Genomic DNA, 15,259 nt, shown 5'->3' with positions numbered 1-15,259 from the left:
AAAAAACTACCTGTTAACAGGGATATGCTTTACCAAAACATTTAACTCCCAACTGTAAAATCTGTTCATGAATTTCAGTAAACAAGACGGAGTCTATAGGACCACAAGCTCATAAGTTCATAAACAGTTAGAAATGTTACTAGGGAAACAAATTAACTTTTAAATATAAGTTTGTATAAAAAGATTTGTTACGAGCTGGAATTTAACAATTTAAAAAAATTCCACTGCGAAACAATTTCCATTGGTGAACAAAAATTGCATGATTATAATAAAAAGGAACTTGCCACCTTTGTTATGTATTTCAGTCGTATAACATGGTGACACCATCACTGCCAAAATCAGTTTTAATTACGTGGACATTCTTTATGGAAAGCATATGACAAAAAAACCAAACTGTGGAATCCAAACATAGCAAGGGGGAAATTGGTTCACTTACTTTCTACTAGTAAGTTAAATGAATAGCTAAGAGATTGCTTTTACTTCATCACTCAATACAGCCCTTTTTAACTGTCCATGCCCCACTACACAGTGTTTAAGATCAAAAAGTGTCTCTTGGGACCACAAACTGCAAAACCGAAACAAAACAAACTTTTGCATGGTGTGGTGGGAAAGAGATGGACAAAACATTTTTTTTCTCTGTTTGTAACTTCGAGAGCTACATATCAAAGAAAACCACAATAATGATGCACGTAAAAATCAACACGAAAGATGGTGCCAAGTGAAAAGGTAAGACAACTCAAGGGGAAAGATAAAATAATTAAAACAGCCTTTTCCAAGGCCTTCTCTAGATCCGTAAACAAACATGTTTGTTTCCAATATATACGTCCTCTGAAGAAAAGGTTTTGTTGCTACAATAAATCAAACCTCAGAGGCTAAGCAGTCCTCTGCCAACACAATGCAGCTTTGCTGACAGTATTTCGGAAGAACAGATTTAAATTGACACTTTCAATACAACAACATTGTCCAAAACAACTGCAACAACTACAGGGCAGATTCTCTCAAATAAGAAACATATTTGTTTCTGTAGACATCCCACAGACTGATGAACTGATGTTACAAGGGAGGTATTTTCTTTAGTAGCAATGTTTATTACACTGCTTGTCACTTCCAGACTGGACTTCCTTTGCATATCCTACACCTATAGCTTTCAACATTTGTTAATAAACAGATCGTTAAAATCTGTTCAGTGGAGGGGGTTGTGTTTTTACTGCCTGGCTGCAAATCAGTTTAAACTGATCTAAGTTCAGATCTTAATGCTGTGTTCCCTGTGGTCGGGTCCCTAGCAAGTACTCTGGTCACCTCCCTTCAGGCAGCACTATAGCTAGTGCAACATGTTAATTCAGGAAGCCGATCCACCTGAAAATAAATCCACCCCTGCCCATGTTCGCAAAACCAGCACCACTGCTCCCTATCCCTCCTCCCCCCACCGCCCAAAACCACACACTACAGGTTTCCAACATTCTTGATATGTCTTCTTGAACCAGGTCATTACACACCTGCAAAGGGCTTGCATTTGATAGAAGACAGAGGGCAAGGCTGCATGGGCAGAAGGCGGCATCTCACGCTTGCAGCATCCTTTTAGGTTTACACAAACTCCCTAAAAGCGTATTGTATTTCTCTGTGAAAGGATAGATCATGTACTAACAGCCAGTCCTTTTCAAGAATGAGACACATTCAGAATAATCATCCGTTTCTTCCCTACAACACAAGTTTAGTTTCACAAGTAGATTAAAAGAAACCACCTACAAGAACTACTGTGTTTTAGAAAATGTGACAAAACCAGGCATTCTGTCACAGTCTGAAGAGAGTCCAACCCGCTTTTACGAACACTTCTACAAATACCTAGTAGAAAGGGGGGAGGGACTAGCCATCTAGTCCCCTTGCATCTCCCTCCTGAAAAAAGCTCTCGCACATAGAAGATGCGTTCAGCGACAGACTGAGATACAGTCTGGCACTCGGCAGCAGCCAGCCTACCCGGATAAACCATCCTGCTGGAGACCACCCCTTTTGTATTGTGTGAAACACTATAGTCACAAAGCCAACGCTGATTTTTGTGGCAACTAGTGCTACTCCAAAGGGGAAATGTCTGTCGGATGGTACAAGAAGCGGAGCGTGCACTCTTACCTATCCAAACTCCTGAGAAGGTAGGCACATGCAGCTTTAGCAAAAACTCCTGGTGGCTGTCATGACCAGCTTCAGTTCAAACACCACAGATGAAACCTAGAAAGACCATGGGTACGAACAAAATTTGAATGGGAAACAAACAGGTGAAATCTTTTTCAAAAGGTAAAGGGTATTGTGGAAATTGTGCTTATAAGAAGCCAGAGGCAACCATGAAGACTTATAAAACCGTGAACCTATTAAGTTTTTGCAGCGAACTTACTCATCTGAGAAAGCCTCCATAAGAAGTTTCTCACTAAAACAATCCCAACCTTTCTTTTATCACCCTTTCTCTGAACCAAGTTATTTTCTTCCAGAACACATTCTGCCAGGCATCTGGCAATTAAACAAACATTTGGTTACACCTGAAAGAAGGGGGACATTTAGCAGCTGTGGCCCAATTTTCTCCTTGTTACTCAACACAGAGCCTGTCAAACACAAGGAAGAGCAGAGTTTATCTAAGTCACCAACTGCAGTCCTCTTAAGTCTCCAAGAGTAGTGAGGAAAAAAGTCTCAAAACTGGTCCTTCCTGTTTACCAGGTCCTGTAATAAAATCTGTATTGTTTCAGCATTAGCCTTAATATCTGACCTCTGTCTGTTGCTACAAAAGGCTTGCAACTGTAGATGTTAGGAGCCCTCTAAAATTAGACCAGGCAAGCAGATGTAACCATGGAGATTTATGTTGCAGTCCCAAGAACTCCGCAGAGGCACAAGCTGGAGGTAGAGCACATACCACCAATGAATTTTTGTCCTCCTTGACTCCCACCACGCTCACGCGTTAGAGAAGACGCGTGGTGAATCATATCAAAGAGATGGATTAAAATCTGACTCTAAATAAAGAGACTGGAGGAAAAGACCTAGATCATTTCTCCAACCTGGTTTTCCCCAATCCAGTTCACTGCACGGCTACATAAGCACTTGTCCTGACATGAGGCAGAAAAGGTATGGCACAGGATAACCAGACAAGCACAGCTGCTTTCAGCTGCAATACCAGCATAAGCTGCACATAAAATCATGGTACAATTGCTATTTATTTTATTAAAATTATCTCTGAAATTTGATAAGTTAATAAGCAAAGAATTTCAAGTCACCCTTTGCTACTCTCTCAACAATACTTCTAGACAGACTTAAGCTTGAATACCTGTTGGCAAGAACATTAGCATCAACCAAAACTCTTTAAGTGCCAAACAGGATTATCAACTGAGCTCAAGAAAGTAAATACTGCTATCTTCCTTTAAGCAATTAAAAATATAGCTTTCAGAGCTGGGTTTTTTATTGCAAGTGAAGTTTAGGCTTATTTACAAATTACTGTGTGAAATTAAGAGCTTGGAAAAATGAGCAGCATTATCAGAAGAGCTGCAGTACACAAAAAAAATGGTCAAGTGCAGCAAAAGCAGTTTCCAAAAAGGTACAGAGAAGTGAACTCACGTACAAAATATGGTAACATTCCAGGAAGAACTGCATTTTAACTTTCATATTACTAACCAACTGAACCAGTCTCTTTCAAGTAGTCACATTGTAATTTTGGGGTAGAAAAGTTCAATTATAACCCAGTCTAATGAAGCAAGTAAAAGGTTTAAAATCTATCTGCTCGTGATTGCTACTGACATTTTGGCAAGTCGTTTGCACAGAAGGTAAATAAATAATTTCTTCAGGTGGTGGCCTTCTGATCAAGAAAAATTTTCCTTGTTTTCTTTAGGGTCAAATTCTTCACCTATTCAAGCATTACTAAGATGCATCATAATTCTAACCCAGAACTCTCCATTTTCTTTGGTCTTAAATTATACACCTGCTGTGTAAAGACAACTTTTTTTTTTTTTCTTTTTCTTTTTTTAAAGATTGCCTGCGAAGCTCAATTGTGATTGGGAAGGCCGCCTACACACCAGGGAGAGTGAGAAAAAACACACTTGCGGAGCTGAAAAAACATTGGTGTAGGCGTACATAAGGAGGGAGGAAGAAAGAACTTGGTTTTACTGAAAAAGGCTATTTTCTTACATCACCCTTGAAAGAACTAAAATGTGTTACTTAAAGAGAATTCAAAGGATTGTTTGCTATGTTCCAGATGTCAATATGCAGTACTACAAGCAAGATGAGGAGTCCTTGCAGATTCATCCCCCTGATTTCAGAATCCACCACCTACCCAAGGAATGCTTCACCTCCCCCACTTCTCTGCCGCATCCCGCTAAAGCTGTTCTCACGGAGCAAGTCACCTGCAGAACAGCAGTCCAAGGCTTCAGAAGCCTTATATAATTAATAGCATTAGGAAGTATTGAAATTGTAGCCAAAGCCTTTTCAAAAAAAGAAAGGGAAAGAGAATGCTCTTCAGCATCACTAAGAATAATTAGCATTTATTCTCAGCAGAATCTAGCAGTATTCGAAACTGCTCTAAAAATAGCCACAAGAAGTTCAGATGTTTCTCTCTCATAGACACTTAAAAAAACCATTTTCCTCCCTAGCCCACACAGCCTTCAGTCCATTCATCCCCCAAGGAAAGTGAAAAGGCCTTTCAGGATTATTAAGTAATCCAGATTTTCAAAAGAAAGAGGAACACGCATCATTCGAAATATCCTGTTTTCTTTAGGAAGGCACCACCTGTACCCATTATAATTTCTAAATAGGCTACATAAAGTGTTCTTGTGCCATCATAAACCAATGAAAATATTTTTTAATAGGTCTGTCTTTCCCTTCATAATAAAAACAAAAGGCTTTTGACGTACATGCATTAGCTTATTGTTACTGTAATTACTACCAGAGGAATGAAGACAGCCAGGACAAGCTTCACCAATGAACTTCAACAAACATGAGATGATGCATTGCATGGAAAAGAAGATGCTGCTGCTCCCATGGCTTTGGACACCAGCCTGCAAATTATTTTGCAAACCCCAGTCACAAGAAAATAGGACTTCAGCACCCAATTCCCTTCAGTGTTTGGGCTGGTATTTTCAAAGCCCTGCTCCTAGCAGACGACTCAATTCCTGCACCCACAGTACACTGCCACAACAGAGAACAGCCTAGAGCAGTAGTCTGGAAAGGCCACCTCCAAACAAAACTTTCGCAGGGCTCCAAGTTTCATCACCAGCCAAACGTATGCTGTCACTGAAGATGCTGAATGCCAGAAACTGATAAATAACATTACTACAAAGTAAACTCTATTTTTATACATCTTTTCAACTATATGATTGTTACGCACTAATGGCTATTACTCATACACGTGAGAAACACAGGTAAAACAGGATTTTGAAAAGCACCAAGCCAGCTGACTTGCACAAACCTATATGGCAAGGAAAAGCAGCACATTCAGTCACAGCTAAGCTGTAAAAATTACTCTTAAAACACAAGACAGCTGCTCCTGAAGCTCGCTGAGGTACAAATTCTTTTGGGTCAGAAAGGCAGGTAGGGATGAAGTATCAAACAGAGGTATAAAACTCATCAGCAGTAGAACCTCCAGAAAAAAGGAGGATCTGAAACAATAAATACAAAATGTTGGAAAACACAGCAAAAAGAAAAGAAGGTAATGTAGAAACAAGTACAAAAAAAAATGTATAAAAAGTAAGAACTGAAATCCCTTATTCTAGGAAAATTGGAGTTGTTTATTATAAAAGAAGGTATATAAACTTTGAAATTATAGCCATCTTGACTTTCACTCTGGTGAACAGTGAAATACTATTTCTGACACATTAATAAAGCCTCTCTACACAGTAATACACATATAATTCTAATAATCAAAAAATGCAGGAAAATATTACACAACAAATGAATCACATACATAGAATTTGCATCCTAATAAAGTGTATCCTTTCATGCTCAGCTTGTCAAGCTAAAGAACATTTGCTTCACGAGTCACTGCCAGAATGATCTGATCTCTTGTATTCTTCCATAAATTTCACTTTTAGGTAGAATTAAGTTTTATTTCTTCTTAGTGAGAACAGAACAGCTCAAGTAGTTTGGAAGGCTGCCTTTTACCTTCAGGCTCTAAGATCTCCAGTCAGACTAAGGCTATTAGGAAAAACAAAACCCTAGAAGAGCATGGAGGGCTGTCAAGGGATTCTCTGCTGCTGCCGCCATCAAAATTCAGAGAAAGTATTTATCTTTTGCTTTTCAGAAATGAAGACCTTCAGCAATTTCTCAGAGATATGCTAACAAGGAAGAAAGCTGAACTAGTGAAACTTTTTTACCTTCTCATACCTTTTTGTTAAATAGCGGTATAGAAAAAGAGATTTGAAATTGAATTGTATTTCAATCTTCAAGTGAAGGGAGATTTGGCTCAGGTTGGGGGGGTTGTCTAGGTTTTCTCATTCTGTGTGTTGGTTTTTTCCTCTCAGCAAGGGTAAACTAGAAGTCTGATTCAGATTTACAGCCTGATACAAATTCAAATACCTTTGACATCATAATTATACAGTATCAATCAAAATTAGAAACATTGCATTTAATTCATTAACTACTTTGCTGCCCTGTCAACAGGAATCAATTACTGTAATTCTTCACATTTTTCTCAAAAGGGGTAATGGAAAAAAGTTTCATTTAAATTCATTTAACCTGAAAAGGCTTCTTCTGCTGTTCACAACAACATGTTAGTACAGTAAGCCATAACTTTTCCTGGTTACTCACAACCGCCATGGCTCGCACACTCTCACACTGAGGCAGTTTTTCTAGCCACACAGTGTATGACTGTAATAGCATATAAATGGTTTTATGTTTACCTTTAATATAATTGCACATCCTACAAGTAAAATACCCATACCAAGAAGATACCGCTAAGTTGAAAGAGCTTCTCATCTATGAACTAATGATTTTATCCATTCCTGAACTAACCGAAGTAAAACATCAAGGCATTTACAGAGCACAACCATGAAAATGTGAACTTTGGAGTTACTGCTGTCAACAGTAAGCACTTTAAAATAAGGAATGCAAATACTTAAGTTTGAAATGCAGAAAACCAACAACAAATGCAAACAGCCCACTTTTCTTCCCCTTTACATTAAGTAGTGACCCACCCTCTTTGCTGTCCAATATTTCCTCTTCAAAAGTTAGGTCTTCTCTTCAGAAAAGTTGTCCTATTGCTTGTTTTTCAGCCTAGCTTTCTGTCACAGCTAAGCTATAAGAGAAGGACAGGGTTTTCCACTGTAGAAGGAGTTAATGCTGCCAATCAAAGAACTAATAATCTGTCTGTGGCTGAAAAAACTGGAGGAGAAAGGCTAAAGGGCACATTCAGCAAAGAATTTGCAAATTCATAATTTGAAAGCTCACTATTTTTCCATTCCCCGCCCGCCATATATTTTCAATCCATGTGACTGCTGTTCAAAGAAATCAAACACTGAGATGGCATCTCAAATGACTTCTGTATTTGGAATTTTAAAGCTGTCTGTCAGTGAAAACAGAGGAAGATGCATAGAATCTGCCACCATTAGGAAGCTTTCCACTGATAAGGGTTCAAAGTGCTTTGCAGATAAGGTAAATATCATTAAACAAAATAAAAAGAAAGGGAAATCAAGGTAAGAGAAAGAAAAGGCATTGCTCCAGGTCATCCAGCAGGCAAGTAGCAGTCAGAAATATTAGTCTTCCAACTTCTACCACCCATGGCGAAGGACCGTAACAACTTCTTTTTATATGAAGGCTTTCATCAGCACTTTGATGAACTGATAATACACATAATGTAACCAACAATACATTAGCTAGACAAATTAGACACCCAAAACAAGGCAGAGAACTGCCTTATATTGAACAAACTAAAAGCCATGAAGAGCTGTTACTGAACAGCATCCCTGCACACCAATCAACTGTGGGTTTCCATTGACATGTACGAACATCTGTCAACAAACAAAACATGAAATCACATTTCCCCAACCTTTCACAGTAAACCAGCATATTGCAGAAACTCCACTACTTCACCCTTTACCTCAAAAAGTGTTGAAGCCAGGAATATCCAAACGTAGATTTCCGTTAACTGCATACGTGCTGTGAGCACCACTTCTGTAAGCCTCCAGTCCCCTTTACAGCACACCAGAAACACACACCATACATCTGCTACAGAAGGAAGCTTCACAATAGAAGTTGTAGAGATGTCTTCTGCCCATAAAATTCATTGAGAGGCATTAACTTCATCACTATACTTTCAAAATATCCAACAGAATATAAAAATTTGCACTCTGTTGAGCAGAATTTATTCAGTCTTCGAAAGCTTTGAAACTGTGTCAAACTGAAAATCTTCGTAATCTCTAACAAGTTTCACACTTCATAAATCGTATCTTCTTCTACCCGAATTCAAAATTCAACTATAATAAAAAGACAATTCTTTAGCTAGAAAGTTTACTGCATATGTAATCAAACTTCTGCTTTCCTATGTTACAAACCTTTCTTCAAGGAAAAGAAAACATTCATCTATACTGCCTTTGAGATAAAGCAGAACTCATTATTTCCACCCTACTGAAAGAGACAAAAGTAATCCAACATATTCTCCTCTGCCGCACCCAAGGTATCCACTTTCAGTGGAGAAGCCTCTTTGACACTTGTATTTCATGGGAACCAATAATCTGTTATTCCATAAAACACAAGCACCTTCCATCTCCATCCCCATTTGACTCCCTTGGCAGACCTGGTAATTTCCATTAGAGTGGGGGTTTCTCTGCCCATTCAAAGACCTTCATGCTCTTTGCCAGATTAAGATAAAATTTAAAAGGGTTCTTTGCCTGTTTCCCTAGGAAAATTACAAACTATTTTGTACTCTTCTCAGTAGATAGCTCATTTATCCACATTTCAAGATATACTGTTCTATAAGCAGTTATTTCACAGTTATCCTTTTGGTCATAGAACTCTTCAGGAAACAAGAAAAGCATTTTTCTGTCTGCTTAGATGGCATCAATATTACTACAGCTTACATTAAAAAATTTTTTTAAATAATTTATTGAAAACAGGCACAGTCTAGCAATTTGACCACATGTCTAAGAGCTCTGCATAATTCAAGCAAGCAATTTTACTTGTCTGTTCTACAATTTTCCCATTAATGAAAGTAATATTTACTTCACAGGGGTCAGAACGATTAATTTTCATGAAGAACTTGAATCTAAAACAGAGGGTAATTTGATAGATCTCTGAGGAGAGAGGGTGAACGAAAAACAAATTAGATTTTATATTCATTTTCAAATGAGAAAGTATTTGAGTTGCAGCAGAACCCACTACTTTTGCATTTCCAAGAATATTAGCAAAATTACACACAATAAAGAAAATTCAATGCTAATGTAATTTCTCTCAAACTACATGCCCAGCCATGAACAGCAGCAGTCTTCAAGACCAGATTTTTATCTGAACAGACAAATTTTGGAATCTGCCTTGATTCTTGTCCAATTCCAAAGTTGCTGCAGTTTCACAAATAAAATGAGATGTAACATTTTGAGAACTTGGTGCTCATTTACCCATCGGAAGAAAAGGAAGAGAGTTACAGAACACTCTGAATATATTACTTTTAATAAACCCAAACCAAAAGAGAAATGTAAGAAAGTACCTCATGAATCGAGAGACTATTAATATAGCTAACTATTAAGGATTCATGAAAATCTATTCCCAGCTTCAACTGTTCAACTCAAGGCCAGAAAAGTTACCCAGTCCACACCAGTATGCTACATAATTATTCAAACACTATTTTTAAGGTGGTCTCACTATTACGGAACCATTTGCACCAGGCTGACCAGGTATAGCTGAGAATCTGGTCCACACCTTTTCTTCTTTTGTTAAAAATGAAGTGTTTTTGAATGTCTGGCTCTCAACATAGGATTCTCTTATTTATCAGTAAATATACAGAAGTATGAATTCACAAATACATACTTTTCCTGCTTTTTTTAGTAGAAGAAACACTGAGAAATTAGGCTACTTCAGGTAGACAACTTTGGGTATTTTGAATTTATTTCTGGAGTATGTTTGATAGAGAGTAAAGAGTCTTAAGAAAAATGGTCTTTGTCAAAGCACTGAGGGACGTCACATTGTACGATACATACCATGCTGACACAGACTCTGACACTAGATATATCACCTTTAAATGTACCATGGTCTGAAGGTAAATGAGTAATTACAAGATATAAAATTGAACCCAAATTAGGAGATGGAGCTATAAGGAAGTCAGGGACGGTTTTTGCTATTATTTTTGGCAGTGGGAAGGGGCTAAAATAGCATATTTGTTTATCTGCACATGCTGCAGTTAAAACACTTTGTAACTAACACCCTTGGATACAGAGAAAAACACACTTTTGAACAACTCATGATTTTAATAGGAATACCAAAAAACTAGACACCCTTGTTTCTAAAGAAACTGCAATTCTAGGAAAGAAAGTAAAATAAGAAAATTGTTAATACGGGAAATTAGATTATGAAGAAACAAAACAGCAAGGTTATCCATTCTTAATCAAGTACATAAAACATTTCCACATTGCCACAAATTGAGATTCTGCACTTCAGTATGTATTCATTAGTGCTGGGGAAAACAACACAACCTAGAGGTACAAGAGCAGAAAAAAGTAACTTAATACAATGCCATAGCATAAAAGGTGATAACATAGCTTTTGTTGGGGTTTGTTTGTTTAGATGCAGAAAACTGAGTTTACTTTCACTTTACAGAAAGATACTCTTTAAGGAAAAGTTCACAAATGTTAGTAACTGCAAACCTGCAGCACCAGGCCAATGTAATCGAACAGCAATTACAGAGGCTACAGATGTTAAAGAACATAAAACTAAGAAGGGAGGAGGGGCAGAACATTGGCAACTAGAGAGGCCAGTAAATAATGTTGGGGTTTTTTTCCCCCAAGCCACATAACCACGGTGGAGGAGGCACCCCAGCTCCGCCAGCAGCAGCACTCCCCCAGAAGGCAGCCACAGTGTTTTCGGCAGCTCAGCTCAGCCATAGTCACAGCAGAAGCACCTGACTCGCCCACCACCCAGAAGCACCCACTATCCACATCTGTTTCTTAATCAAATACACTCTGTATGCCAGAGATTTGCATTAAAGAGGAAAACATTCTCTAATCTTATGCCAGGCTAAAAAGTTCAAATGTAAAAGGAGAATTAGTAACAGAAGCACAAAACCCATACACATTGCAAATGACCACTTCTTTTTAATCACTTTCACAATCCAAATAGCATCTTCTGCTCTAGTCCATTGGAGTTATTGTCCGTCACAGTCAAGAATACACAGGAACAAATCAGTTCACCTGCTTCCCTATATCTTTAGGGCAGAACATGACTACTCTTCTAAATAAAAGCCTTGAAAAAAGCCTGTTCCACTGATTCATTCAAATAAACATGCCAGCAAAGGTTTACATTCCACCCATTGACTGTAAAAATAAAAAGTAACTATAAATCTTGAGGGAAAAAATTAACGCCTTGTTCTTTAGTTTTTCATAAAAATATTTGTCCATTTGTATCAGACAACTGAAATGTTGCACAGCTCTGAGCTATACTAACAGAAGAGCTAGAAATCAGCGCCATTAAGTAGAAGCTATGGACTCCACATGACAGGTCATTCCTTTGAATACATAGATATAGGAACATGTCTTTAACAACAACAACAAAAAAGTTATTCTTACATTAAATAAGAGCAAACAAACCCGGTGACAAGTAATCATTCTGAGAGACTGTCCACATTATTTCTATCTAAAAAAGCTTGCTTGCATGCCTGCAGTGAAACCCAGCATGCTTTTTTAAAAAATTTTCAGTTTCAAGATTAGCTTTAAAAAGCACTGTCTTGAGAACACAGGGACAAAGCTTCAAATTGTTTCCCAAATAGGAAAATATTTCACAGAAAAGACTCTCAGCTGTATTGTGGCCATTGGAATTACCTAACAGCAGATTTTTTTTCCCCATACATTTGGAGACCGATTTTGAAAATCTATAGCATTATTATATGATGCCTCTGACAGCATCTACAAAGAGCCTAAGGCATGTCTTAAATTATTTTTATCCAATCCTAATAATATGACAGTGTCATTACTACAAATGCATGATGGTTAGGTTCTGATGGGATTAGGAAAAGCATGGGAAAGAAAACGTTAGTAATGCATCACATGGAATTCAAACAATCTAGGGCAGGAACATGAGGCACCAGCACAACTTTAATAAATCCTGCTTATAAAAAAAACCAGACATACCATAAGTAGCAACTGATTTCAGAAACATCTTACTAAGGCCATACAGGGCCAGTCAAACCCATTATAAAGCATGTATGCGCTGCTGGTGGGGAAGAGCTCTCTTACCCCCTTTCTTTGGAAGTGTTGACTTTCAGCAGGATTCATCTCTCACTTCAGCCCACCCCGCAGCTGTACACATCTGTAAGTGGAGGAGGTAGGAAGGAGCAGCTGAGTTGGAGCAGGGGGAGGACAAAAGCAAAATCCAGGGGCTGCATGGGCTTGTGCCAGGCTGGCTAGCCCACATCTCCACACCCTGAGCTTCTAAAGAGAAGAATTCTCAATTTTGCTAGGAAAATGCAGATCCTGTCCAATACTGCTACAACAGCAATTGCCAAGAGAGAGAGCTGAGCTCTGAGACACCCGAACGAAAAAAATCTCATCCCATTGGCTTTACTAGTTACCCCAGGCAACTATTCATTGCTTTGAGAAAAAACACACCTGAACTTTAGCTAAAATACTAATTTTATCAGGTACAAGCAAGCTTAAAATCTGTCAATACACTCCAAAATTAGGTTCAGATGTAGTTTGACTCTTACTCCAAGAGATTCAGCAGAAGCATCTGAAAAACACACTGCAGATCTACTTACCACACATGGCACAGTTTCCTTTTTTAGCATGACTGATGTAAGGGGAATTGAAGATGAGATTCCACAGTCCTGATGTCCCATAGATGGGAGACAAATCAAATAAGCCTAGACTAGTGCACTCTGTTAATGGATCTCCTCCTGACCTGTGGCAAGCAATCTCATAATTCATATGTAAAACTGCTCTGCTGAACTAGTTTTTAAGAAAGGTCACAAATGGTGAGAACAATTTGCTGCCCAGTTTCAAATACTTGGAGAACCCAGCATTACTGGCATGCTATACCAAAAGTTATTTGAAATCCAGGATAAAGAGATCCACCATCCCACATATCACTTCAGTGTTTGGGTAGAGAATAATTATCAGTTGTAGTTTTGATGTGGTAAACAGAAAGGTCTTTTCTTGACAAGGGAATGTTTCCAAATCTAAAGACGTTTTTATGCTATTTCAGAGGGTACCACATACTTTGTAAGATAATGACCTAAAACGACTTCTCCATCACCAGGGTCTCAACTACCACAGTCATATAAAGCTGCAATGTTAAGAAAACAGCACTCTGCTGCACAGAGATCACACCACAGAGCAAACCCATACTCTGCACAAGATTGCAATCACCATGTTTATACAGCACTCTAAGACACACAGGTCTTTAACACATTTCTAAGAATTTTACAAATATTATCTCCAGATAGATCTGTTGCACACTGTATACCCAATAGCTGGTAAGATACCCTAGAAAAGCTGTCAATAATAACACAAAGTTTACTCCAGAGGAGAGGAGACTCCTGTTACACTGTTCACTCAGTTCTTTCCTTACAATGCAATAGGGTCTCGATTTACACTCTCAGGTTGCTTTCAAACACAGAAATACCTTTATCATAAGTATTCCTCACACCTCCCTGGCTTTCTGAAATATTTTGGTATCAGTGAAGCGCAAATAAGGGTTCCTTTCCTCTTGTCTAGACTCAACACATGAAAAACACTCCTATCGCCAAACTCACCTGAAAACCCACCTGTTACTCGAGTGCACTTCTCCAGAGAGAAGTGTTTGCTTTTACCCAAAAGAATGCTCCTTGTGATCCCTGCACCAGGCAGCAGGCTGCAAACATGGTTTTGATGAGGAGAGGACAGGAGTATCAACCCTGCACAGGGCTCCAAAAGAAAACTACCTTCACCAAACCATGCCGCCAGAATAGCACGTGCTCATAGATTCAGTGCTTTGCTGCTCTTCTCAGTCAAGCATGTCAGTTAGTCTTGTGTTATAAAAGTTACAGAAAGTAAATCTTAGTATGTTGCAAATCAAATCTTAACTAACTGTGCATGGTAATTAGAGAAAAACTATTAGACCCTACATGAAAGGACCATTTCAGGAAAAAGAAATATCTGTAAATACAAACAACAGAGGGAAGTAAAGAACAGGGATGTAACTAAAACAAAATACCCCTTCAAATTAAAGGTAACTTAACAACAAAACACCCTTCAGGTGAGTGATGTCACCACTCAACACAAGTCCTGAAACCCTTCCTCCCTGCAGTGGGCAGGGAGACAAAGCACCAGAGACACCTGTGAGGCCCTGGGGTGACCTTATCCTCTAAGCAAAACCAAGGCAAACTCTATTTCAAGCCAGTTCATACCAAGAAAAAACATGCTTAGTGTAATGGAAGACTAATTTGGCTGTACAGTAACGAACACAAAATAAATCTCGCTATTGAGAAAATATTATAGGAACTCTCCTCTTAGAAATTGTCTACCAGCATATGTGTGCTTTATTTACACTTTTCCACCAATGCAAATTCTGATTCACGTTCACTAATTTGCCAACAATTGTGCCTAGATCTGGAAGGAAAGAGGAAGAAACGGGAGAACGGCAAGATGCCAAACCCTTTACTTAAAGAAATTACTGGCTAAAGCCTACTTTCTTCTTTCAGAAATTTCTGTGGACTTCAAAAAGCTTATAAATATGTCCTCATATTTGAGGAATACAACCTAAGGCTTTCAAACAATTTACCTTTAACTACAGTTGTTAATATTGTCCTAATCATGCTTATATTCACAGCACAAATACCACACTGCAGGACTCACAAAGGGATTTTTTTTTTGGCTGCTGTATTTTTGTTAGGTACACTTCACAAACCATATGTTTCTCAGTAAAATACATACCTAATGGGATATCTGCCTTAAAACAAGCTCTCAAGTAAAACGTTCCACCTTCCTCCTCCTTCTTTTCAGGCCTTAGTTGGCAGATGGTCAAAACAATGTTTATAGTAATAGAGGATGTTTATCAACCAACTTTCATGGGTTAAAGAGGCTGGTGCCTTAATAAAAACATTTGACACGCCTTTTAGCAA

The 15,259-nt window shown here is 38.3% G+C and overlaps 1 protein-coding gene across 11 annotated transcripts in view; it reads right to left on the bottom strand.

Moving 5' to 3' along the window:
- Window positions 1-15,259, bottom strand: part of SIPA1L1 (signal induced proliferation associated 1 like 1) — a 225,431-nt gene that overhangs the window by 149,480 nt on the left and 60,692 nt on the right. Inside the window, exons 1-2 of one of the 11 annotated variants that reach the window (XM_049825436.1) lie at window positions 2,384-2,414; window positions 2,125-2,220 (exon numbers count right to left, since the gene is read on the bottom strand). The exons of 9 other annotated variants lie outside the window; for them this stretch is intronic. The gene's annotated coding sequence lies outside the window, so the exon portion shown is untranslated. Of the gene's footprint in view, window positions 1-2,124; window positions 2,221-2,383; window positions 2,415-15,259 lie in introns of those variants that run through there. One more of the 11 variants, XM_049825432.1, reaches the window with a different exon arrangement.

The sequence above is a fragment of the Accipiter gentilis genome, chromosome 22 (genome assembly GCF_929443795.1).
Source record: "Accipiter gentilis chromosome 22, bAccGen1.1, whole genome shotgun sequence".
NCBI classification, from domain to species: Eukaryota; Metazoa; Chordata; class Aves; order Accipitriformes; family Accipitridae; genus Astur; species Astur gentilis.
This window is presented reverse-complemented; position numbering and strand designations above follow the sequence as displayed.